The sequence below is a fragment of the Anas platyrhynchos genome, chromosome 10, assembly GCF_047663525.1.
Source record: "Anas platyrhynchos isolate ZD024472 breed Pekin duck chromosome 10, IASCAAS_PekinDuck_T2T, whole genome shotgun sequence".
NCBI classification, from domain to species: domain Eukaryota; kingdom Metazoa; phylum Chordata; class Aves; order Anseriformes; family Anatidae; genus Anas; species Anas platyrhynchos.
In genome coordinates, this window is record NC_092596.1 from 13,227,810 (window position 1) to 13,254,953 (window position 27,144).

A 27,144-nucleotide genomic window follows, 5' to 3' on the forward strand; every position below is an offset into this window, starting at 1 on the left:
ACCGCATATACACAAGTACAGACACACAAATGCACACACATACAAGTTTAGAAGCTTGTGGGTTTGTTTTTGTTTTTGTTTTTTTTTTTTTGTTTGTTTTATATTTAGATGTTATAAATACTCAGTGATCCAAGACAGAAAAATGACCTGACATTTTAAAAACATGAGGTAGTCAAATACCAAAACCAATCCATTTTCCCTATTTAAATATTTCTTATTTGGCATGAAGGAATTTACTCAGAAATGACAAATACTCTCCTTATAATGGACTTTTTACAGCTGGTGTAAACTTCAGAAGAGTACTGGTTGAGAAAAAAGCATCTTCTCAATTGACTGATGTAGGTTCATAATCTCCAAGACAGGACATTTTGGGAAGTAAGTTGTTGAATGGAGGAAAAAGAGAAGTGAAATTGAGCTGCCAAAGAGGGAAATAGAGAGAGACAATAAGTCCTTAACTAAGGCCTATTCTGTGGACACAAAAGTTGTGTCCTTGAGGTGGAACATGACCCTGGTCGAGAAAACTACAGCTGGTATGCATCCTCCAGCTCAGCAAACACACTGTTCACTGTAACCGCTTAAGCACTTAATCCAAACTTGAGATATTGAGAACAAAAACCTGGTCTCCTTAATATTACAGATATCTTCTGAAATTCAAAGCAGTGATTTATTAGCCAAGAAGGAATGTATTACCTTTGATACATCTGGAAGCACAGTAAGTATTCTCAATGTAACCACATTATTCCTCTGAATGAAAAAGGCAATTCTTTCCAGCACAGCTTCACTATTTATAAAAAGAGAATATTCAGTGGCTGCACAACTGAGAGGCTGTCAAGGATCCATAAGTCATATTGCCTTGAAAAAAAAAAATTCCAGTATTTCCTTCACACCATCCAAACAGCCACAGATAACAATGTCCATTGTTTAAGGTGGCATAACATTTTTCTGCTAGCTCTTCATCATTTCAATCCCTCACTTGTATTGTAGAAAAAGGTGGAAGAAAAACTTCTTATATTTTAAAAAATAATCAAATAGAGTACAGAGAAGAATTTGTCTTAATACTCTTCCCAGAAACATTACATGTCTCTGAACATCTGATTTACAACTTTATCCCTAATCACTTTATAAATTCAAGGACATTTCGGGACATTTCGCCTTTACTTTAGACAGCAAAGAGCAAATATGAACTGGACATCTAAACTGAAATATACAAAGCAGTCAACAGGATTTATATCTGTTCCTTGAAATGAATAAAAGATATCTAAAACCCCTTAGCATCTTGGAAATTTCAGCTCTAAAGTGAAGGCTTTGTACAAGCTTTTTACACACAAAAAACAGAAGGCTTCCATGAAAGTCAGACCTAAGGTATCTAGGTATCTATGAATCTAATCACTTTTAAGATATGAACGCTCAATACACATTAGTTTGATCTTTTTCTCCCTGAGCAAACTGCTCCCTCACACTTTCCTGTCTGTTCTCGAATTGCATTGAGCATTACCTAGATGATTTCTAAGTATTCAATATTATTGAATATTAGTGAGTTATTCAGTAACATACCACACAGCAGCTACCACAAGGAAAAATCAAAACAAAGACTACATACTGGTAAACAGTGAGTCTAACTACTACTTCATGAATGTTATCAAGTCTGGATTGTCCTGTATAGCTTAGAGAGACAATATAACATTGTAGAGTACCTGCAACCTGCAGAGTTTGTAATGGAATAAAGATCATGACACAATTTTTTGTGTGCATAACATCATCACAGCAGGATTTCCATGCTTTAAAAACAGATCAATAGTTATGAAAGTTTACAGAGTTTAAGCTTTTTGCCAAGCAGGAATGTCATTTAATAAATTATGCATTAAAGGTAAAACATTCAATAAAGCTGTAAGAAAAGCTTTTTTTTCCTTAATCCTCCTACTTCAAGTAGACCCCTACAATTAATTAGGATGAGCTGAACTGAGCTCTTCAAATGTAGTGTAATAAACAGTAAGTTTGACCTAAACTAAATGTATACCCAGTGTAAACTAGCAATTGAAGTTATTCAGTTGTCATATAAATAATGTGCTCAAATCCAAACAAATTACAAAGACTGTTCTTTGAGTTCTAGCCCAAATCTTCTTAATGTCAGTGGAAGGATTACTTGTGTTCATAATGAGAGTTGGATCAGACTAGCAGAGGCTAATATAGAAAATATCCTGCCATGAAAAACTTAGCTTGTTTGAGAGAGAGACAACATCTTTTGCTTGCTAACATTCCAACATACAGCAGTTGACCACTGATCCTTTGATTTATATACCTTAACTTTCCTTTAATCAGAATGAGACTATATCAGAATATGACTGAGATCATGAAGAAATCAAAGCAAAATGGCAGCAACTGCAGATGAAATATTAAGGGATCCCACTGGAGCAATCTCTCTTCCATTCTTCTGCAAGTTAATATCCATGAGAAATCAGTAGGATATTTGTTTGCATTGACTCTTCAAAATTAAGCACTTCAAAAAATAATCCAACCTGAAAAGACAAGGACCCTTCCTGAATCTAGTCTGAGACTGTTTTGATTATAGCAAATGTGAAAACAATAAGCAATTTTTCAGCTTCCACACTATTTGGATTTTCTCCAATCTGGGAGAAATATTCAAACTTTTTTCCCATCTACAAAGCCCTGGAAGCAACAAAGAACCTGTATATTTTGGAATAGCTATGAGGATGTTTGAGATAATGGCATCACATTGACTGATGTAGCAACATTAGGCAAGTTTCTAGTTCATAAAAGGACCAAACAGAAGTTGAATCAAGGTAAAGAAAGATACAAACTGGCTGATAAACCACTGCAATAAAAAAAAAAAAATCTGCTTGACCAAACTGAATTTTGATTGGATGATTTTGCCTTTGACTCTTTCAGCTTTTAATCTTAGAAGTCAGAAAAAAAACAGAAATGATCAATATGAGACATATTTTGTAATGTGCCTCAGAGAAAAGCACATGAAGTGCAAAAGATTTTAAACAAATTCAAATATAGAAGGCATGATTACTTTAGACTTTGAGGAAGCAAGAGAGCGAAGAATATGTTCATATGTCAGGATCAAGAGGAAGAATAAGGGCAACAGCTCAGATTCAGATGCTGTAGAGTAGTATTTGTGGGAAAAGGTGTCTCTGTGGAACAGCTGCAAAATAGTCTTAAAGTCTGCCTGTTGACGCCTACCCTGTGCCAAATATATACATATAGCCACTCATTAATTTACAGATCTGAACATATATGCCAGGTGGGTTGAAAAGGATACCTGTTAAGTCCATCCTACAAATAAGGAAGTATTTTTATCCTATTCTCACATCTTCCTTTTCATCTTTGTTGTTCCTCATGTTTCTGCAGTTATTTTCATCTTTCTCCCATAACAGTTGTTTAATGGGAATGAGATTACATTTGACCCAACCCTAAATCTGTCAATGTACTTTCTTTTGTGCAAACATAATATACTTGAATAGTAATAATGGTAATACGTGGCCATGGTAGCTATAAAAACACAGTTAATTTTTTGATAGTAAAGGCAACTTACATTTTAACTATGTATCACCCCAGGAAAATTCTATGAGTAAGGAGAAATATTATGAAATCCAGGAGGAAATTCTTTTCTTATAGAATGACTGAGGTAGTGGGAATGAAAGGATATAAATACAAAACAAAATCACTATCACAATATCATAACCTGGACTCAGACAAACCAGTATGTACCTTTTTATGTGGCATAACTTTTTGCACTTAATTCAGAGTCAGTTGACATCAGTAAGAAAAAAAGTCTTACTGAATTTGCTAGCATTCAGAGAAAGCTGTAAATCTGGAAGTAGCCACAGTGCAACCATTTGTAATTTTTATGTGATAGGTTCATGGGGGCTATGTATGTATTATGTAGAATACCTGTCAAAATCTGGCAACAGTCACTGAGAATATCATGCCTCCTGTGGAGTCACAGGACTTGGAATGAAACTTTTTTGGTCCAGAACCAGTCCTGTAACTACAGGGACAGGTATTCATCTAAGCAAGAGTAGAACATCCTGACATGCAGCTGAATTTACAAAATGCTCTTATGGTAAAAATCTCAAAGAGAAATTAAGTCCATCCCGGTGTTCATGGTATTATCTCGTCTGATGACTGAGTTTTTAAAGTTTGGCATTTCATTTAGAGCTGTAAAAATACTTAACCTTCAGTCTGAATTGCATTCAAACGTAGAATTGTTTCCAACTTGACCTGCCTTTCTGAATTAGCAGTGGACTGCTTGATATACTTTTAATGTCTGCAGACTGGCACTGGAGAGGAACAGTCGTGGTCGACTAGCTTATCCTGCCATGTTCTAAACCTGCCATGCATTTAGAGTTCAAAGTAAGGTCAGCTGAGAAGCTCATGTGCTGCCTTGGGTCCCACTCGGTTAACTCTACTTCTAAAGGCAGGAAACTGAGTTTATTATCCAAGTCCCTAGGTATTCGATGTATAGGTATACCCAATGATGCTTAAAAGAAGAGTATCATTTTTCATTTGTACTATATTTGTATACTGCTATCTGTCAGGTCAAAGCAGTAAACTCAGGCTAAACTGGTTTTTGCTTTAGAGCTGGATGCAGTGAACAGGGAGCATTGTTCTTTTATCATTCAGGATACAAAGATATTCTTAAGAAATCAATTGATTCTATTTTCTTTTATTTTGTTTTCCTAGTGTGAGTCATTAAGAGGCCAATTATTTATAGCATGGAAAGAAGTAAGCATTACCCATGAAAGCCAGCAGAGATGTCCAGAAATACAAACTGGAGTTCACTAAAAAATCTTTAGCAGAAGTGCTTCACTTCGGTGGAGTGACATTAAGATTACAAACCCTGAGGAGGTAACAAATGCTTTCTGCAATGTATAACTATACTCTACTGGCCCTGAGAATCTCAGCTTTTTCCTGGCTGCATGGGGTCCGCATGCTGTCTGATACTGACTTGGAAGTGTAAGTGCTTCTGGAAGAACGCTCTAAAATGTTTTATTTGTGAATCAAATGGTAGTTAAAATAAACATGCAAATATCTTATCTCTCTAAATACAAAAATCAATTCAGGAACCCAAGCATGGAAAACTATTACTCTCAGCTTTCTGTTAACAGTATTTTCACAAGCTGTCTTCCAGTTGCTTTCTAATTACTAGATTTAAATTTGGTTGGGAAAAAGTCTACATAGTTCATGGAGTCTTATTCAAGTATTTAGCTTGGAAAGCTTGTATTTTAAAAATATGTGCCACCATGCAAATTAGAACTAAGTCACTAACACATTTTTCTCAGCTTCTTGTGAAAAACTTAACTCCTTTAATGTTATCCCAAGGATGAGAAACTACAGTGATACTTTCAAGTGATGTGGAAGAAAAGACTATCAATTTGATCATGATATTTCTGTGATAAATGAAAGCTACCTCCGTAGTAATGTGTCCAAGGGATCCAACTTGTAAGAATGACAGACATTTTCCAGTGTACAATCTGTCAGACCCCCCAGTAAACAAGAAGAGTTCACAAAGAGGAAGTCATACAGGGCAGAATATCAACACAAAAATCCATGATGATTTTTGCCATCATTGCTGCTGTCATCTTTCAGTTTGCCTCTAGTCTGAGCTGCTTTGTGAGAATCTTTCTTTCATCCCCCCATTTGGGTCTATTGTGAACCGAAGGAGATGTGCCTTACCACCTAAGAAATTAAATAAAGCAGTATGTTTTCTCCATGCCTCCCCCAGTTTTTCAGTTATACTGACTACTTATTACATAGATCCATAACCCACTAGCTCCTGCTGCCACTTGGCACGTCCACCAATGCCTCAAGATAACAACTCCAAAAATAAAGAGGATACAGGTGTTCAAGTGACTTTCTAGCATCATCCAAATCCCGTCAGAGGCCCTATGAAGGCTGTAGTCTCAGCTGCTTACAATTGCTTTAATCAGAAGGCTATCTTTCACTTCATGTACTTAATGAAGCAGAAAACTTATCTTCCAGCTTTATCTAACATAGGATCAACATGCAGAACAGTCTTGTGTTTTGTTCAACACTGACTTATTCCCAAAACAGAAATGCCCTGTGCCCTCTGCCTTGAATAGCTTAATTGTCAGTTTTCTGTGACTTCTCTTATAGTTAAGAACTCCAAAGCAAAAGAGTTTCTATCTTCTCATACCCATTCCTCATCACTTGCTTCATCATCTCTTCAGTTCACCAGTCTCCTCTAGGATTCTCATCCCATCCACTTTACCCACATAATGCCATGAAATTGGACTCTTCAGATGACTGGTGACAAGCTACTACATTCCTCTTGTGGGGAAAAAAAAAAAAAAAAAAAAAGAGTGTAAGGAATTGTAACAAAAATGTTAGTCTTCAGACTTTCCATGTTACTCTTCTTGCAGGTGTTGCAGGTGAAACAAGTAGATAAAGAAAGTCCAAAAATAAATAAAATAAAAAAGTTTTCTAAATAGCCGAGTCAGGTCTTTCATAATTAGAGATGAAATTCTTAACTACAGACCAATCTACGAAAGCCTAAAGGAAAATAAGCCAAATTTACAAAGAACAGACTGTAGTTGTGGTGAACATTCTCTTTGTTATGACTGCAATGGCAAAGCTTTTATATTGTGGTCTTTGTTGTTGTTGTTGTTATCTGTTGAATTTAAATACACATATGAAAAAGAAAAGATTTTTAATGTGTTTTACAAATGGAGAACTAAAGTGGTATTTTACACTGAAAGATAAAAATATTTCTAAAACTGTCCTCAAGACCCAAATCATTTCACATACATACAGGAAATCTCCAAGAACAGGTTCAGGCATGGCTGAAGGTCACTGGAACATTTGGGAGCTGCAAAAGTGTAGCCATTAATCATTATAACCAGATAAAACTTTCTTTGAAATCTAAGGATTCTAGCTGGCTTGGTAAGAAGGGTAAGGCTTCCTTTCTTAGATCATATTAAAAATCTCCTGGAATAACATTGGAGAAAATTAATTATATGAGACCCTTCAATAGAATATGGAGAACAAATTCAGTAAAATGAAGTTGTTATGCTGGATACAATTAATATTAATGCTATTATTTGTTCTGGAGTAGCATCAAGAGAACAGAGCACAGCATAAACTACTCTTCAGACACCACAAAAAGAACCTGAAGAATTTCTGCCAAGTGCATCAACTGCTATGACAGGAAACTACTCTAGTACAAACTAACAATGAAATTGCTGCAATTTATTAGTTCAGCATCAGTTGTCTTACGTATGATAGGCTAAAGCATTGATTATCAGAACAGTGAAGGTGCAGGGAAGGCTGGAGACACAGGTGATTATCTAAGACTGATCTGGGAAACTACCAGAAAAAAATTATTTTCCTCACCTTCAGATTTGTTGAGTTTAAATAAACAAATAGAAAGACTTTACCCAGCAGAGTCATAACAGCCTTGACAACAAAACAGAATGACATATTTAATAACCCCAAACAGTCCAGAAAGCAGAAGAAAACTATGGTACAATAGTTTTGTTTGTTTGCCTGCAATATAACTTCTTCCTTCATTAAACCAGCCATGAAAAACATTGCAATTGCAGAACAACCTTACACTGGTAAATAAGAAGAAACAGTTACTCAGCTAAATCAGGAGTTTGGATTGTGACCTTAATGAATAAGTCTTGTTAGAAACTGAACTTTTTGTGCAGTGAAATTTAAGTAATCAGTCCCCTGGGATCAAAGAAAATATCTTTAATTTGATCCCAGAGTAACAAACTGGCACATCAGCATCCCCTCAGAGAGGAAAGAGACAAGTTTGTTTACTTTAGCAAAAGGTGGATAGGATCCTAAATATGCAGTGTTTACTTGGACCTTTCTGGTTTGGCAGCAAATAAAAACACAGTTTTCTTTGAAAAGGAGAATACAAACACAAATCAGAATACTGCTGTCTTACTTAACAAATATGTAATTTGTGTGTTTATGTAGAAACCAGCCACAAAGCGTAAATACAATCTCCTTTAAGTCTGGAAATCAGGTCTTGGCCTCTCAAATCCAGAGGTTTTACTGTCTGTACATATATAGATAAATCATATACACAGATTTATCATAGATGGAGAAGAAGATGGACAAAAGCTTATAAAGTCTGTAGATAAACCAAATAGCCTTGTACTTTTATTTTCTGGCAATAGCCAATATGCTTAATGAAAGCATAAAAGAAATAAGGATAAGTATAAGGTGATCCTTCTGATAGTATAGCCTCCTGAAGAAATAAAGTGCTTTACCACTTTAAATAAAATGGTTTGGATGAGGCAGCATCCAAACCATTGTGTTTTATGACCACTGATGGAGCCGGTATCCATAAATTTGTCTAATCATCCCTCTTCTAATAACTTAAAATTGCAGCCTCTAACTCAATTTACCCTGTGCAGTACAGTTCATTTCATTTGTTTTAAACCTGCTGCTAATCATGCTTCCCTGAGAAGCTGTTGATGCCCCATCCCTGGAAGTGTCCAAGACCAGGTTGGATGGGGCTTTGAGCAACCTGATTTAGTGGGAGGTGTCCCTGCCCATGGCAGCAGGGTTGGAACTAGATGACCTTTAAGGTCTCTTCCAACCCAAACCATTCTATGATTCTATGATTTCATTGCTAGTGAGTTACTCAAAATTCAATGCACAAATTTACTAAATTTACTACAAATTTACTAAACATTTACTAAATGTTGTGTTTGTTGTCCTGCTTCTTTATTCCTGTTCTAATCATTACCAGCATTGTAGGGACTGTGGACTCAAGTCTTCAACTGCCCTACAAATATTGTAGGAATCTGGACAAATGAATGAACAAAACTTTGTCAGGATGTATACATGTATATTAATAGTCATAAGAACAACTTCAAACTGAGTTTTTACTCAGGAAAGTTATCAAAGTTTGTGAAAGGTCACTAGTAACTGAATTACATCAGAAGTTTGGAGTAAAAATATATTTGTTATTCTGACCAAGTATTTTATTTGTATTATAACCCACAGGGATCCTAGAGATTAGGCAGCAGTTCTACTTCATCTACTGTTGTATGGTTGCTACAACTCTCTTCCCATTATATTTGTTGTCCTGGTTTAACACAATAATGTACAGGGTCGCATGCCTAGATCATTTTATTCTTGAAAAAAAAAAAAAAAATTTGGCTTTCTAAAGTTCATCTTGTGTCTGAATTACTAGCTGTATATTCTTTAAAGTTTATCATCCTTTCAGAAGCTTTCTTCTGTTCTATTTTTCATGAAGAATTTCAGAACTAGCTTGGAAAGATTAAGCAAGAGCTGCCATTAAGTTCACAATATGAAAATAAAGTAATCTGTTTGCTTGATTGATTGCCACAGTACTCTCCTAAGATGTGACTAACGCAAGCTAAAGAGCAGTGCAGGGAGGTCATTAAGGTTTGTATTGATTTCCTCTGAATTCTGGATAATATATTAGCAGTCTTTGTTACTTCCACTTGAAATTTTTAATTTAAATAACCAGAAACAACCAAGCAGTCAATCATTTGCTTCCCTTAAAGCCAAGACCATTTTATATTGGTATTTCAGGTAGAATAGAAGGCATAATGTTGCGGTGCGTTATGCATGCTGTTAGTCCCACTAAGACAATGACATTAGAATAGGGCAAGTAAATGAGCAAATGACACACTGAATGTAAGGTTTTTGACTGCTTCTACTGCTGTCTGACAGATCAAGAAATTGAGTAGAAATAAATGCAATTCATCTTAAGCAGTAACAGGCAAGAAGCAATTGGTTTGCATGGGAAATAGAAGGAAGAAGGCAGGCAGACTACATGTTAAAATATTGTGGGGGAAAAAAATGATCAATGATGGCTTTGTGTTGGAGTTGTGATCTGGACTGGAAAAAATGGAAAAAATGAATGTATTGTGGGGCCAAATTCACCCAAGTTTTATGAAAGATGAATTTCACTTTGCTGAACGATATTTGCTTATCAAGGCTACAACTTTCACATGAAGAAAAAAAATAAACAGCAGTATTGTAGCCTTTTATGAGTGTTTTCATGATACAAAAGTTTTAAAACTTAATCTGATACTTCTTTCTGTGTCAAAGATGGTATTTTTTCATTGTCTGTACCACCAAAATCACTCTTAGATGGGCTTCACCAGCTTTAGATTTTTGCCATCTTTCATCATTGTCACTTGCAATAGTTTTCTGCTCAGAAAACATCAGAAATCCTTCCTTTAAAAATAAGTCTTCTACTTCCATATAGTAGCTGGCAGAAAAGTTTGTAACTGATATATTCTTTCTAGATCAAAATGTCCAGACAGAAAGTTTTATGTGGGTTTCTAGAAGTAGGCTCTTAGTTCCTGCTCCAACTTTCAAGTACATCAAATAGTCTGCAACTACAGCTGAACATCTGCAACAAAGATGGTTAAATAAAGATATTTTTCCAAAAGCTAACTAAATGAAAGCATAATAAGCATGGATATTCCAAGGCCTGTTAGATACTCCTGTTTGTTGAACAAGTTATCCAACGTCTGTTCACTATCTCACAAATAACAAATTTCTTTTGTGATAAGGCGGGTAATTAAACTATCTACTAGAAAGACTACTGAATGATGCATCTTAATTTTGATATTTTAAAATAATCTTTGTCTACTGAATAAACCCTTTTAAGACCACAGATGTTCTACAACTTCAAATGTGTTTTATCTCCAAGTTGCTAACTTGGAAAATCACAGTCTTGTGATTTGTCTGTGGTTTCACATGACCAATGACATCCTGACTTCACCAGTGGATTTCTCCGCATGTTCAAGACCTTCCTTAAAATTCTGCACTGAACATAAGCATTAAAAAGAGAGCCAATGACATGAAACAGCAGTCTCCCAAAAAGAGCTGAGAGGCACCTGTCAATTCAAACAAAACAAAACAAAAAAAATCAAAGCCAGGATATGCTCACATTTACGACAGAGTTCCCTTAAGTTCATATTACTGTAAACTAGACCATAATCTGGTGGTTTTATTTCAGACAAAGGGCAAGCTGGTAGGAACTTACACAAATAGGTCATGCACTGCCAACACATTACACACCAGGAAGGCTAAAGTTAGCAGTCACAAGGGATCTCCTGGATTTTCTAAAGTTTCTTGTTCCATTTCCAATGAGCACTAGAATTTTCTATCAGCATCTTGCTCTTTGTCAAGAGGATTTTTCCCTGATCCTACAGGCAGCCACACCCCTGACCTCCAGAACTGGGGCCATAGCAATATTCTCCTAATGCTACAGTAACACCATTTGCAAGCTTCATCTTCAGGGTGACACACATAGCACAGATACTGATCTTCAAACTCTGTATGATGATAGCAGCAAGGTCTTTGCGTAAGTGTCACCGTGACAAAGAAAATGCTAGCACTACCAATCTATTGAAACAAGTAGGAAGTAGAGATGCAGTCAATAAATACCCTTTCTTTACTTCCAAAAGTAAGTCTCTGCTTTGGTGCAGCAGACACCACACATCTCTTGAAATAAGAGGAGAAAATTAATTTACTTGGTACTCTGAGTGATTGAGGATGTGCACGTTCTTGACATTTACTTTGGTGTGGTAGTCTGGCATTTGCAAAATGTTCTGTGCAACTGGACCATTCATGCTCAAGGAGGGCTATTCTTACTAGCCTCAAACTACTTATAAATTACAGCTGGTTTCTGTGTCAGTTCATTTAAACCAATTTGAACAGGCTGCTGTAGGATGTCCTGTAGCAAAATGATCAGTGTCCTTGGAGACACTGATGGCTTCGTTTTTGTGACACTTTCCTCCCATGATTTGCATTGAATGCATCCTAACAGCATTTGTGACTTTCTTGTCTCCTTCCTAGTAAGTCAACTACTAATTAATCAAAACCTGATTTTAATTGGTAACATTTTCACATTAATTTGAAACATGATTGAAAGTGCTTCAAGTCAAACATCACCTTCTGTTCTTCCCCAAAAAAGTGTCAAAAACCCCCTCTCAAAAAAAAAAAAAGTATATATTAAATTCCTTAAGAATAGTATTTTCATAATACTTGAACAAATATACAGCAAAGCTCGAATTCAAGAGCATTCAGACATAAGAATTGCTTGCCAACTTCGATTCACCATGTTTTGAAGGCTTTCTCATCTGTCTAACACAAGCATACAATCACTCGGACACCATTTACAAAGTGCAAAATAACATCAGCATTATTACATTATGGTACTATATGCTGAACATTTCAAAATCACTGCATGATCAAGTGGACTAGTCTGACATCTGACCTTTGTTTCAGTTTTAAGTATAAGTTTGAGAAAATTTATTGTCCAGCTCCCTGATCTAAGCAACAGCTCTTGCTAGTGCAGAGTTGAAACTAATGATCACTGTGAAGGAAGCATCCAAAAAGCATTTAAGAACTGGTACTAGGGGGAAAAGAAAAAAAAAAAAAAAAAGAAAGAAAAAAGAGAGAGAGAGAGAGAAAAAAAATCAAAAACAAAAGGCAGGGGAAAAAAATATGATTCCTTGGAACAAATGAAGGCCCCAAATGCCAGCAGCAAGTCTATTCATCTTCAGAAAGTACTGAACTAGGTCACTGAGGCTTAGCGATGATACCCACATTTAGATCATTATTAAAATAAGACCAATTTGTTTAGACAATGAGCAGCCATCATCTCTTCACTTCTCATACCTTCTTGTAGTACCAGACAGAACCTACAAGGAAAGCTGCTGATTCTTAAGATCACTGAATATCATTCCACATTTAAAAGTAATTTGATTTGCCAAACACCTGCATATATTGAACATAGAAGACTTCCTCTGACCTCAGAGTCAGATTTACATCCTTTAAATTATAGGGCTTATATATGTTAAGCATCAACACCTGAAAATATTACCCCAGTGACCTATACAGATGTTGAATAATGATTGTAAACAGTTGCTCTTTTAAAAAATATGATTTCCAGCTTGAAAACATTTTAGTAGGATTGTATTCATGCAAACTTGCAACGTTCTCATGAAGCTTTTTGAGCCGATGCAGATCAGTGTAATAGAAAGAGCTAAGTAAAGTTCTGATATAAGAGGATGTGTTTTTGATAGAACAGATGTAAAGAGCTTTATTCTTAGTGTGTTTACCTTACTAAAGAGTTTGGTTTAAAACTGAGTTTTCATTTCGTGTTCCAGAGACTATTCCAAGAGCAGAACCTATTTATTATCCTAACACTTAAAACCTTCTGTATCTGAAGGATAAAGATATCTCGAATACTGAATGTGATTGGACTACAATACATGCAACAAGGTGGTGGTGTTTTGGATTACGGGTGGGAGTAGGGCAGTTGGAAGGGTGTTCCTAAGGTCATAATTCAGTCCTAAAGTCAAAGTTTGTTCCAACAACTGCAACATTCAGGCATAACAGAGCAATGAGAATGCCATTCTGATAGCAGACAGAACCCTATAGTTTAAAATAGGCACCTAAAAAAGTCTTCAACACATTTTTACCTTCAAATTAGGTCGTAGAACTACAACATTCTTCTGATTACTGGATTCAAGTCAAAGGACCAAAAAAAAATCTTTATCATCTCTGCATGGTTTGCTGTTTTCTAGGCAAGCATGCTGACTGCAGCATAAAGCCACACTTCTTTATTAAAATGTCAAATTCTTTTCTGTCCCAAATTCCCCTGAACACCAAAGGATGTTTCTGAAGAAATATTTTACCAACAGTTGAATTTCCAAACATTACATTAACAAATCATGGAGTAAAACAGAGGTGAGAAAGGCTATTGTACTGCATTGCAGTTTTATTTTACTTTCTAAAACTGCTGAATATTCAATGGTGATAAAATAGTATCCACAGACAAGAAGGCACCAATTCCATATAATGCATATTTATTGAAATAATAAAATGATCTGAACCAAAGGCAATATTATTATTAAAATGAGACAATACACAGTTATATAGCTCCATAACTTTATGTGGTACTTTGCCAAGCCTAAAACAGAACACCTATAACAGACACATATTCTAAATGTGAGAAATGAAACATGATGAAATTCAAAATAAAATATGGTTGAAAATAAAAATTAGAGTTTAAAAATAAAAATAAAAGGAATGAGTGAAATAATTTCATAGATTTTCATATAAAAAACTCTCAACATACCAACTGAAGTCAGGATATTTGCCTTTATAAACTGCAGATGCTTTTTGTTTGTTTTCTCAAATACATTTTCCTGATCCAATACAAGAGAGAAGGGAAAGTGCAGGAAAGATCCAGTAGAAGAAACATTACACTACAAAGTAACTCAACTATACGGTCTGCAGTGTGCACAATGAATCCTCTCCATGCTCTTGGAGAACTGTCACTCAAGTCAGAGTTCCCACATGAGAGATGCATGGAAAAGATCACAGGGCAAGGAGGATCAAGAAAGTTCTTTTTAATTGTTATATGAATGCACAGAGGAAGAGAAAAAATAAAAAATAAAACAACATTCTTTCACCTAAACCCTGCCAATTTTCTCCAGAATTTTTTTTTTTTTTTTTTTTTTTTTTTAATTCAGAAGTCATTATCACTGCATCACAACATGCTCAAGAGATACACATACTTCCACTCTAGTTGGACCACAATGTTTTTGCATTAGTGAGGGTTGTGATGGTAAAGTAGCACACAACATCAGTAAAGAATCTGTTCCATAAATTTGAATGCACTGATGAACCTGATTTCTCTACTATCATTTTCTTCTGAAAATTTATAGATGAGGACCCATAAAAGCACATTTATGAGTTTCCCATTTTTAAAGGAATGCAAAAAGATTCTCTTGAAAGAACCCAATTCCCATTAACCAAATGCTAATCCATAAGAGAACTGTCCAACTGTCTAGAATCCTATTTCTCTTTCATACAAATGCCAGTAAGTATCCTCAATGTTCACTGAACAATTAAAGAAGGGGGGTGGGGGGGGGTGGGGAGGGATTGTTTTAGAAGTCTATTTTCATTCTCGGAAGCCATGATAGAACAAAACAGATTGATTAGAATTCATATTTTGCTTGACTAAAGTGATAATGGAACATCTAGCTTGTCAATCTTGTGTATACCAATATTATTTCACTGACTACCCTGGACTAATTTTTGCTAACTGAGAATGAAGCTCAACACGTCTTATCATTATCCTCTGTGGTATGCAATTCAAAGATAAATATACATTTTTATCTCTGAGTAGGATAAATCCAGAATAAGCTTTCTGAAATTAATTGGGGTTACTGCAGTCTTACTCTGATGTCATTCAGATCTGTGCATTGTCTAAAATAAATACAGCATATTTGTACAAGAGTGAATGAATTTCACTGGAGGAAGGGATTCTGGTATTTGTGAACAACACAGCAGCTCACCAGCAGAGAGAGAGATTAAGCAATCACCACCTAAGAAGTAAGGCCATTTTTTGGCCATGTGCACATATTTAATATCCCCCCTGCAGGAGAGAGAGTCTGCTGGCTGACTCTGGGTCTCCATGGCTTTCATTGTGCACCAGCACAAAGAGACTGACTTCAAGTCAGCATCTCAGCCCTGCTAGAAATGTCACAACCAGAAGCTCTAGCCCTTGAATTCAAGACAGTGAAGAACTTACAGTTATCCCAGTCTTACACAGTAGTCCACAATGGGCTGCTTCATTTTTAACTTCTACAGTGACAACAGCAATGAAAGTTTTAAACACACATTTTAAATGAAGAGAAATCATTTGAGCTATTTTCTCAAAGGAAGAAAAAAAAAAAAAAAAGTCACCTAATATGAATAAGAAGAAACCAGAACAGCTGATTAGGAATATGGAAAGCAAGCTAATTCTGCAGTGCATATTCTGTGTAAATGTTAGAGTGACTCTCTCAGTTTTCCTGTTCTATTTAGCTGACTATTACACAGAATTCAGTGAACAGTTCTGGCAGGAGGAGTCTCTCTTGATATTTAGAGAGATTTCACATGCATGACCTCATGTAGATCTGCTCAGTGATACGCATGAAGAGCCAGAGAAGGACACAAATAACATTCACTGGGGACCAGTGCTGGTCCTACTGATACTGATGGGGTTTTGATTGTTCCCTTTGGTGAAGCTGATAGTTTTAATAAAAAAAGATGAAATCCCAAAGTGAATCTAACTATCATCCAGTACAACTGACACTGCGGGAAGTACAATATGCAGTTAGAAAGAAAATTAACTGTGTTCTCTACAGCATATCCATCATGTGTGAACAGTATAACAACTCTGGATAATCAAGACTGCTTTTTTCATTTAGCTAAAAATAAATATTGAAAACACACACTAATCATCCCTTCTGAAAAAAAAAAAAAAAAAAAAAAATCTATCTTAAATCATACTGACAACCATCTAATTATCAGGATGCTCATAAGCAAGTCTCCCCTCCAAGGGATTAATAATAGAAGACTGACGCTTTCCCAAAAGACCAAGATATTATACAAACGAACTTTTGATAGTTCTTCTATGCCTGTGCACACCTTTCTTGCTAGAAGATAAACAATTAATTTCTATCTAATGCACTCTCTTCTTAACACACAATCATTCTACTAGCTTTAACGCTTCTGAGACATTAACCATATCTGTGCACACTAGCACATCTGTTTCTCCACTGTATGTCTGTTTATGCATTCATAAGATGTATTGACTCATAACAAGTGCATAGGGCCCTGCACACTTAGGGTTGACCCTTGCAAAGACATGTATACCACTGATATGCAACAACTATCCCTTAACTGAACTGACAAAAGGAATCACCAACATGGCTCCACACAGTAACACCAGCAACAAAGAGCATGGGAGCACTATTTACATTTCTAAATCTATAATTTATTGTGCCTCAGCTCCCATTCTTAAATACAGTAGCTTCTGGCATTCACTTTTACAAACGGAGAAAACAGGAAAATATATTTTAAAATTCAGTTTTTACCAAGCTAATACATTGGAAAGCATTACTTGAATGTAATGAAATGCTAACTAGCAATGCCACACACACACGCACACACCCCAAGAGCCCCAGCAATTGCAGTCCAGAGCCAGCACCACTGAACGTTGCAGAAAATTGTCAGTTCCATGGACAGAGGCATACAAACTCGATTTAATGAATGTCTGATATATAAATGAAGAGTTCAACATAATGTCTCATGAAAACAGCATAAGACTTTATAGTGAACTAAGATTAGAATTACAGGTTACCCTGGTTACAGCTACTGATGAATTTCAAACGAAGCTAGAATTAGCTCGAATCATTCATTGCATACATTAGCTAGTGTATGAAAGAAAAAAACTTGACAATGAATTATCACTTGGGAAGGCAATTTTGATCTGAACTGATGTTTCACTAAATGTAAACAATTTTTTAATTAGTTTTTTCAATGACTTCAGGTTGTGCTATTATTGATAGTACCCCAATTGTTATTTGCAAATAAGCAGAGGCTTTGCTAAATAAGTTATAGCAGACTTTGTAATTAATTTTGGTGCAATCTACTCTTCTTGGTAAATCCTCTGGGAAATTAACTCATACAGATACTAACACAATTATTTGTATTAAACCGCCTCTGATCTTCAGCAGATAAGTTTACTTTGATAAAATACATGGACTTGTAAAATTTCACAAAGCTGGACTTCAGCTGACTATTTCAAAATTCAACAAAACAACAACAAAACTTACTGGAAGAACTTAATTATTATTTATTAATTAATCACTAATACTTCAGCAGTTGTGAGAGCTCAGCATTTGTACAGTTTACAAAAGAAAATGGTGGCTTTCCTGGCAATCTGAGTACAAGAAGTGACATGCAAGAAGATAGGAACAAAAACTTTGTTCTTTTCTCTTGTTATAAAAGGCAGCACTGTGTCATTGGAAGAGATTAAGTTAGCAAAATGGAAAATGTTTAACGAAATTTCCTACTGCATAACAATAAATTAATAGAAGAATAAAAGTTTTACTGCTAGCTTGTCATATATTCAAGACAGTGCCTACAGCGTAACTAGTGCTGCTTTTCAATACATATTAATGTTTTCAGGAAAGCAAACTTTTTCTGCTTTATTGATGGACTTAATTCAGAATACAGGTACACATAAGATTTCGCTCTGTGTTCTCAGGTCATCACATACCTGTGTAATTTATTGCCCATAAACACGCCTATATTGTTGTTTCTTTTGATGGATTGAACAAACCTGTCAGGATTATCTCTTGTCAAGGGCACCATGCTGTTAGGTAACTGCAGTGAAATAATGCTATTAATGTCGGTAGACTCTAGCCTGGAATACTTATTTTGCCTCCTGCAATTCCTAATAAAACTGTAGTGTCAGGAGAGGAAAAAATAGAACTAATCAAATTTAGAACATTAAAATACAGTGGATTTTGAACACTTATTGGAGGTAACATCATGATCATGAAAAGTACGCAATTAAACCTGCCATCATAAAAACAACAGCTATTTTGTAATCACTAAGCAAAACACTAACAAACTAAGACTGAAACAGTTTTCAATCACCTTTCCACAGAACATCAAAAGCATTGTTTGGATATGGATCCCTGTTTAACAAAGGGAACATTTCAGACTGTTGATAGCTAACAGTTAAAAGCAGAATCTAGATGAAGCTGTAAAAGTTGTCTTTCAATATCACAAACACTTCATAAAAACAGGTCTATAAATTAATTATTTGATTTATGGTTCCAGTGAAAACAGACATAAATTAGGGTCACAAAATTCTTTAGGCAGACTAACTGTTATGCTATATAACAAAAGAGAAACACACTTTTCTCATAGTAGACACTGAAAATAACCATGAAGCTATTGTTAACTTAATTCTTTGTAATACATACTAAGGGAGAGAACATCAGCAGGGACAGAAGCAAGCGATCCATTTACTGACATGATATTATAATAATTTCAGCCAGTTCAGAATCTATCATATGCAGCAAACATCACTTGAAATATGCATGCTGAGTAGTTATCCATACAAACAATATCTCTTCTTCTATAGCTAGCACCTCCAGTGGCATACTTCTCTGTGGTATAGGAGAGCTTCTGACAGAGATTTAATGCTGGAGAGGAAAGATTAAGTGAGTCATTTAGAAAGACTGAAAGAATTGCATAGGAAAGTTTACATAATGTCACCCTTTGATATGCCCTAAGCTCAAACCATTAGGAGGATCAAGCTCATAGTTCCACAAGCTATTTTGGCCATCATTCATGAGCTATCATTATAAATGACTTTCCTTAGAAAAAAAAAAAAAAAAAATGGAACCAAACACCCAAACACAGTGTTTTTTATAGGTTGAAGTACCAAAATGAAAGCAATCTGGAGATCACTGTCAATTTTAGCTCCTACTAAAAGCCAGCAGTTTTATGAATGGCAATGTTTTCTAAGCCAAGACCTAACAAGGTAAACATCTCCTATCACGTAGTCTTGTGAACATCTGGTATCAATAATCATTTCCTCTACTGTTCTATCATCCTTCAAGAAAGAAACAACTATGTGTTGCCTGTAATTGATGACAGATTGGAGTATGTTTAAATTTTCCTCTGATGATCAATAGCTCATTAAATGAAACTGCTTCACAAACAAGTTAATAGTTAAGAACGTGTTAAAATTCTTTGAGGTATCTAAAGGCCAAAAGCTCTCCAGAGTAAAAACAAAGGTCAGTGATTATGAGTCCAGTTTCCAATAGTGATGAGGCAAGTTTGCTTGACTGCTGAGGGCAATCACGGCGTATTGATGTGCTTAGGGCCCTGGCAAAATGCTCTCCTGCAGAGAGCAGTCTCCTTCACTTGTAAGAGGTGTCAGCTCCCTCCTGGTAGACACAAAGAGGATGGGAAGAGGAATTTTTTGCCTTGAAAAATGCACCTGTTTCATGCATGAACACCTTAGTCCAACAGCAAAGACTTCAGGAACTCCTCAGGTCACTTTGCACGCTGTGAGAAACAAGTGCTGCTGCTGAGCCCACTGGAGTTAGGAGCCTCCAGCACCTTCTTAAAGGTATCAGGGGTTTAGAAAGTGACACAGTTATCTTGGCTGCGTATTTCCTGAATGCCTCTACATTTAAAGCAACCATTATTGATTCTTTTATCCAGTAACCTTCTTTTAAACTAATGGATTAAGACAGACAGTCTTCCTAAACAAATAGCTTATACATACAAAATTTTAAGTAGACAACAAATCATTTCTTTTCCCCATCCAAATTGTTCTCTGCCTGATACCCTTTTGAAATAAACTCACCTATCACTTCCATGGAGCTAAACAAAGATTTATGTCAGCTGAAATCTACCTTTAGTCTACATTTGAGCTCCTAAAACAATTCCAATGCAGTGCTGTACTGGAGGTTTTTCATTTATAGACAGAACTTCATTGAAAGAAAACAAAAACTAGCAAAAATAAAGATTCTAACACATACAATCTAGCTTGGTAAATCAAGGCATAGACAGAAATTTTCTAATACTCTGCACATAGCTAGTGAACTAGGAGATGGGAGCAAAAATCTGCTTTCTACTGTATGTTTAATCTGCATTTCATTTTGTTCCTGGATGAAAAAAAAAAAAAAAAAAAAAAAAAAAGCAAAGACAAAATAGAAGAACTGGGAAACTGGAATGCAAAATATTGGAGGAAGAGCATAATAACTTTCAGCTGAAAGATATCTGTAATAAATTGTAAGTTTCTAAAAACTGTGTTTAGTTCTGCCTGTAATGCAATCTCGATACTGTCTGATTCATGTTTTCTACTGTTTAAGTAAGCATGTTAAAAGCGATTAGACAAAAGAGAAAGTGCATTATATAATAGTCTAAAGTAACTTACTAATTGATTTTCAAAGATCATTGAAAACTGTAATTTATTCCTAGACCTTAATGCTTTCCTACAAAAGTATCATTAATATGATTTTTAAATCTGCTTGCAGATTTAATACACACTTCATTTAATTTATGCCAGTGAGTCTACAAAAAAGGTGAACAATTTGCAGAGACAAAAGAAATTTATATAAACAAGCTTGTAAACTACTGTTTGAAGGCTTCAGAATGTATATGTACAAAATTATCGACACAGATGATTTCATGAATAAGTTGAAGCTCTTACATATTTGAGAGAAAAATAAACACTTAAGAAGTTTGAGATCATTCCTACACCTAAAAAAAAATCCATGTTCAGGCTTTTGCTTCCATTTCATGTTGCTTATATTCCAAAGAAGTTCAGCCTTGCTTGATTCACAAGAGGGTTTCATTTTTCCCTATCCTTAATGTATACCTATGATTACCTAAGGTACAACCCCAGAAAGGCTACTAAGTGCTAGGAACGCCTGCCTAAGATATGTAAATCTTTCTATGTGTTGTATAAAGACTGTAGGACTTCAATTCTCACTCTGCACTGGAGACACTTATAGCTGAGTACCACAGTGCCCAGCGCTGTGGCAGCCACGTCTGCTTTGGAATGACTCGGCGCCACTGTAGTCACATATTGGACATGTCCCAGACCAGAGCCACAGACATACATTAGGTGCCTGGGAATTTCCAGTACCTCCAAGTTTAAAATGCAGATGCTAGAACTGTAAGCATCTAACTTTTGCCAGCACCCACCCACCTGTCATCCAGATAGAAATTTTGTTACCTAAACTTACTTGGGGAACTAGCTATGATTACTAGCCAATGATTACTCCATTAAAAAAAAAAATCATTTCTATATTTTTCTATATTTTGTCTTTTTATCTTTTTTTTTTTTCTCTGCTAAATTCTTTTAGCTACACTTACATCTACTGCAAAAAGAATTCACCAACTTTCATCAAAGCTATGGCCTTTAAAGGTAACCTAATATGTCATCAAAGCAGCATTATCATTTTCTGAAAACAGAGGAAACTCTGTCCTCTAAAAGAAATTAAGGAGGAGAGGAAATTGGTTGAGATATTAAAATATGTCTGCAGTGAGCCATTTAAAAGACAATAGCAAGAGAGACCTTTACTGAAAGGATAATGAGAAAATTGCTTTGCACTCAGCACAGAGTGTTTATTGCGAAGACTCCCTTGTAGCCTTCTGCTTCCAAAAAAACAAGCAATAGTTGAATGTTACAGGCAGAGGATGTCAAGAAACCAAGCTGTTGCAATTTAAGGTGTTATTTGTCTTGAGATTTTTTTCTTCTTATATGAGATGGACTAAATACAGACAGATATACTTGTAATATGCATGCACAGTACTAACTTAATAGCTAGCAATCATCTGTTCATTGCAATCATCTTGAAACTATCAGCACTTTATTGTAAATATGGGTTGGTTTGTAAATGTTGTAGTCGCATGTTGTTAAAGTTTTCCTCACTTACTTTGCTTTCAGGCCCCTGTGTACTGGGTTTATGTGGGAAGGTTGTGGTAGCAGGGGGCCGCAGGGGTGGCCTCTGTGAGCAAAGCCCAGCAGCTGCCCCATGGCAGATCAGAGTCAGCTCCAGCTGAATCCAAAAGGGACCTGCCGCTGGCCAGAGCTGAGCCATGAGTGATGCTGGTTGTGCCTCTGGAAGAGCATATTTATGGAAGGGAAAAACCTGCTGCACAACAGCAGCTGGGAGAGAGGAGTGAGAAGCAGCCCTGCAGCCCCCAAGGTCAGCGCAGAAGGAGGGCAGGAGGTGCTCCAGGCACGCAGCAGCAGTTCCCTTGCAGCCTGTGAAGAGGCCCCTGGTGGAGCAGGCTGTCCCCCTGCAGCCCATGGGTCCCACATGGAGTAGATCTCCACGCTGCAGCCCATGGAGGAGCCCCTGTGGAGCAGGCAGATGTGGCCTGGAGGAGGCTGTAGTCCGTGGAGAGCCCATTCCCTTGCACCACTTGGGGGGAGGATGCAGAAGAAGGTGGATGGCTGAAGGTGGGTTTGGTTTGCTTTTAGTTTATCACTGCTCTAGTCTGCTTGTGATAAGCAATAAATTACATTAACCTCCTTATCTTTGAGTCTGGTTTGCCCATAATGGTAATTGGTGAGCCATTTCCCAGTCCTTATCTCAACCTCTGAGCGCTTCCCATTGTATTTTCTCCACCTCTTCCTTTGATGAGAGGCATGAAAGAGCAGCCATAGTGGAGTTCAGCTGCCCATCAGGGTGAAACAACCACACAATGTTTCACTGAGAACTGTTCGGAAAAGCAAGGATCTGACTGGGAAGGGATAGAAATAAAGAGTAGGATTAAATTGAATAAATTAGGGAAAAAGCAATTTTCAGAATGGAAGAAATATGCTGCTCCTCAGCCCCAAATTGTTGTAGCAAATTTTTCCAGCCTTAGAAAAGTAAGGAAATGATGCTTCTTTCATTTCATAGAGGAGGAACTGAAGCACTACATGGAAAAATTACTTGGAAGTATCAATATCACTGACTTAAACCCATGACTCCCAAGATAAAGCAAATGATAGAAATAAAAATCACAACTGATTTCCTTTCAGTTTCCCATTTGCTTGTTGCATAATTTGAAAGACCATGGTCTGTTCTCAACAGACAAATGTCCCCTCTCAGTTACATTCCTTTGTCTTTTTTCTCAGCGCAAAGGAGATGTGGCAGCTGCACCAAAAATTGACTTATAAAGCTGGTCTACCTGGCCAGAAGTAATAAAAATCCTTGTTATATCACTACTGTGGAATAACAGAGGATGCAAGTTCATAGAGGCATCATCTGAACACTTTCCATGACAATTTAACTCACTTCTCAAATAGAAAAGAAATTTGATGGGCGTAAAATAGCTTCTATTGACTAACATTTTCATTATGTAGCACAATACAGCTCAGAAAAGAATCGTCTGTTACTGCTGGTCTCTAATGGGCGTTTATTATCCCTTGGCATGCTGCAGTGCAAGGGTACTGCAAGTGATTAATGATTTTACCTGCTGCAAACAAGCAATTGGAGAAACGTCCATTTCATTTGTTATATGAGAAACACTACTAAAGTGTAACTATCCAAGTACTTGTAGAGGAGGACACTTTATAATTAATAACAAATAGACTCAGCCACATTAAAGACCATATAAACTGGAGTTTAGAAGTAACACCTTTTATGAACTGACAAACCTTTCCCTGCTGGTGTTGAGTTACAGAATAGATTCATCTTTCAGAAGAACATGTTTTGAAAACATCTTGTCACAGAAGAAGCTATGCTATCTCTGCTGAAAATAGACCTACCAGTCTGGGGATGATCACACCACAGGCATTACAAGTTGTGGTCTTTATATAGTCCTGCAATAACTTGTACCCTAGTGTCTCCCTCATTTTAAATTGGTTCTGCTGAGATGACATGGTTCACTCCTACGTAACTCAGTGTTTTTATTGGTGAGGCTAAACTTTTCTGCTGGTCTCAGTGAGGCCTGTCTTCCTCTGCCAATGTTTTTATACCCACAGAGTGGACTGCAGCTGCCCAGCACAGTTTATGTGCTGCTAGCAACTTAATACATATCAAAGAGAGAATTCTTGTCTGTAATGAGGGAGGGAAAGAATAACTACAAATCCCAAGGCTCAGACATTATGGTAGATCTAGTGCATTAAAAGTACATGTTCAAGCTATTAATTTAGAGCAGTAATTAAAATCTGAGCCTCCCATATGACAGATTCTAAGTATTTTAAGCATCTAATGCACTTCTCAAGTAGGTGATTTTCTGTTTCATTTTCATTGTGGACACTGTACATTTCATGTATGTCTTTACCTCCCATTTTGACCAGACCTTCCATCCTGCATCTGCCTGAAGTTTGGGATTGGAAAAGGGGAATCAGCATTTTTCAAACAGGAACCCTCTAAATCTTTTACAGAAAGTTCCCAGATGAATCTCGTTGAAAACACTCATTACCCTGAGGGCTTCCACCCTACTGAATTTCAAAGGTCTTTTACAAGCAGTTGAGGTGTTGAAACTGTTCAAATAAAGGTTACAAGAACCCTCCATAATAGGAAGTGGCAAGCCGCAGAAGTATAAGAATTGCTACTAGTTCCTCCAGTAGAAATTACCTGGGATAGCAATGTAATAATGATAGCATTAGAGAAAATGAATGTCTCTAATTCCCAGATGAGCTGTTGTCCTGTAACTTACAGATCTGTCTGGGATAATTTCCTCTTTCAGTGGCGTTCCTATCCGAGTGCGATAGGAGCTGCCCACGCAGCCTCAAGAATGTCAGAGCTGACGCTGTGAAGAACAGCAGCTCTAACGATTACCTGGCCACCCCGCTTCAGCTGCAGTCCCCCTGCACTCCACGTACTGATATCAGTAAAACTTTCCTACCTCATAAAGCATAACCTGATTAATTATCAATAGCATGCATAATGGGTTTGTGGCAGCTTTTAGACCATCATGGCCATAATAAGAAAAAGGATATTGTATAGCCACTTGTCAATACCGCTGCAACATCCACAGTGCTGTTACAAAGCCTAAGCCACCATTCCTGTTTAAATCTGTTTACAGAGATTTGAGTCAGAACATTTGTTTTTAGGCAGGAGGCTAAAGTCCTGATTCTGACTTAACCCACACCAGTTTTAAACCAGTGCAATTCTTTTGATTCCTGTGGAGTGGTTTCTATCATACACTGAAGTGAATGAGATCAGAAATAGACAAAAACTCCCTGAACTGACATGGCTGCTTCTCTCATGTTTCATTGCCACTTAGTGCCATCAGATTGTGCCTTCGGGTCTTGCTGACGCACTGTCTGAGCTTCCCCTTACGGCAATTCAGCCACAGAAGATACAGCAAAAAGACAGTGCTTTGGCTTTATATTTATTTCTCTCCTTCCTTGTCCTTCTTTAACAGAACCACTCATTTCCTCTTCCTGCACTGACTTTTTCAGTATGAAAAAATGAAAATAAAAAAACTTGCAGAATGAATCTTCCAACCTTCCCTCCTTATTACACCAATCACAGATTGTTCAGAGCCACCTTCTCTTAAATAAGTGGTTCTGTAAACCACTGTTTGTGTCACTCTGCAATCACAGCTTTTAGCATATCCCCTTGCAATACTCACTACTTTCTTTTAACTATTTTTACATCTTACAAAGAATGGATAAACATAGGTACTGCCAAATAAAGGTAGCAATATCTTCCTAGCCTCCGATAGCCTTGTCATCAATTCCTCAAACAATGGCTGTTAAATTGCCCACCAAATCGCTTTTTGAACTCCTAGGTAACTACATGTTTCCTCACAAGCTTGACCTTCCAGCTAATATGAAAACATGCAGGAGCAAATGGAAGTTGGCTTGGATTTTCATCTCTCCGGGTCCTCAGATGTTTCAGTGAAAGCAAACCAAGTTATCTTTGGGAAAAAAAATGTCAAACCCATAACATTCGGAGAGTAATTTGTTTACATGTTTCTAAAATATTGCAATACAATATTTTTGCTTAGCATTTTTTCTTGGTGAGAGAAAATATTTGTACAGCTTTTCCTTTCATTGCAATCAAAGAAAATGAAGTGTCTAGTACCTGTCATATGTTCATGGTCATACCGGCAAGAAACCTGCATAAAACACATTTGTTTGTTTTATTTAAATAATCGCATTACCTGCCAGCAGAATGCAAACAATACAACACGCTGAAACAGATATCAAAATGTATTTGAGTCAGGAAGATAAGGAGGCGAACAGTCATTTATATTTCAGAGTATATGAAATAATCCTAGCAAGTGTGTTTGACTCTTACTTTGTTAACATCAAAACATATTTGCGGGGCAGTTCATTTTGGTTCTCGGAGCACCTGTCTAAGGATGGGACATGCACTGGAAATCAGAAGGCTCAAGACAGCTATCAGAGACAAAATCCTTAACTTTCAGGCAACTTAAGCATAATGATGTGAATCCCACACTTTCTAAACCTATAGTTTACCCTTTATCAATACACATAAAAGGTAATATTTTACAGAGTAAGAAGAGGCAAGTTAGAAGTGTGATGTGGCTCTAAACCAATAATGGGTAATAATCAAATGTATAGGTAAAGCACTCATTAGTTTTCCAGCCTTGACCAAATCTGTCATACATTTGGATTCTCACTCCACATCCTCACAGGCTGGCCCTAAAGCCATATTTAACGAGTCAAAGATGTATCAGGGTTCTACAGGCACTTCAAACTGAAAGAGGATGTCAGATGAAGAGAGTAAAGAAACAAGAAAATGAGAAAAGCATGAAGAACAAATGAAAGAGAATTGGGAAGAGAGCACAAACAGA

The 27,144-nt window shown here is 36.6% G+C and overlaps 1 long non-coding RNA gene across 3 annotated transcripts in view; it reads right to left on the bottom strand.

The window, feature by feature from the left end:
• Positions 1–27,144, bottom strand: part of LOC110352364 (uncharacterized) — a 285,853-nt gene that overhangs the window by 18,350 nt on the left and 240,359 nt on the right. The window contains exon 4 of one of the 3 annotated variants that reach the window (XR_011811705.1): positions 17,699–19,055. The exons of 1 other annotated variant lie outside the window; for it this stretch is intronic. This is a non-coding gene — a long non-coding RNA (uncharacterized lncRNA). Of the gene's footprint in view, positions 1–17,698; positions 19,056–27,144 lie in introns of those variants that run through there. One more of the 3 variants, XR_005268234.2, reaches the window with a different exon arrangement.